Raw genomic sequence first — 1248 nt, forward strand, 5'->3', positions numbered from 1 at the left:
GAGTATACTTTATCTGCCCCCTCATCCCCACCCCATTTGATTTACTTGACAAATGAAAAATAAGTTAAAACCTCAAACCTAAAGGTGGGCTGCCCAAGGAAATCAACCAGCTGGAGCAGCCCAATGTTTAGCCCACTGTGCTACCAGGAAGCCTCCACAGTGGGCTGGTGCTATGCAGTGAAGCGGGCATAAAACCCACTGCCTTTGAGTTGATTCCAGCTTAGAGATCCTATAGGGCAGGTTAGAACTGCCTCTCTGGGTTTCTGAGACTAACTTTATCGGAGTAGAAAGGCTCCTCTTTCTCATTCTGCATGTCTGGTGGTTTTGAACTGCTGTTCTTGTGATTAGCGGCCCAACAGTAATAACCACTAACGCCGCTAGGGCTGGGGAATGTAGGCTTATGAATTTGAAATAACCGAAAATGGAAGAAAAATATAACAAGTTTATGATTTGAGCTAGGAACTAGTTTTGGATCTCAGGGAGGGACGGGCTCTAGATGCTAATACAAGGGTATGTAGAAAGTATCGGTACTAGGTTTCTAGTTCACATAGGCACAGGTTTATTCCAAACAAAACATGCTTAACGCTAGGTTTATAGGACATTTCAATTACCTAAACAAAGGTTACAGAGACCGTTTACATTTTACCTGTCATTGGTGCTGACTTTTACCCATGTAACGAGACATATATATACAAATTCATTTTTTAATCACAAAGTACTGTGTGGTGTAGCTATTTCTGCAGATGCGTGTTAATTTGATGCAAACGTAAATTGAGTATTAATCCCAGTAAATCTGTTTCACTCGTGAAATCATTATTTCAGTAATATAAACATAGTGAAATAGTTCGTAGAAAACATCAAATGTAAAGACGAGACAATGCAGCAGATTGGTATACTGACTGACCCAAGAGACCCTTATGATACCTGAACCCAGTATCTCAAATGTTGTATTATGTTAAATATGACCAGTTTTATATAAATGTATAGTATCACATCATTTCATGTATGTTAATAGTGTGTAATTAGGTTGTTTTAAAATAAGTTTGTTTTCTTTTTAAAGAGAATGTGGTTTCATTCACTTACCAATTTGACATGTGTCCTTAGAGATAAGAATATAAGAAATGCCCATAAACTTAATGTTTAACATGTTTGTGATCAGTAGATGACTGTAGTAATTTAGTGTACTTGCCTTCCTTGGGCTTGAGAAAAGTGATGCTATTTCGTGCCATGGGGAAAAAAAATGATTTT

The sequence above is a fragment of the Echinops telfairi genome, unplaced genomic scaffold (assembly GCF_000313985.2).
Source record: "Echinops telfairi isolate 266 unplaced genomic scaffold, ASM31398v2 ScPeMD7_1957;HRSCAF=2489, whole genome shotgun sequence".
NCBI lineage: Eukaryota > Metazoa > Chordata > Mammalia > Afrosoricida > Tenrecidae > Echinops > Echinops telfairi.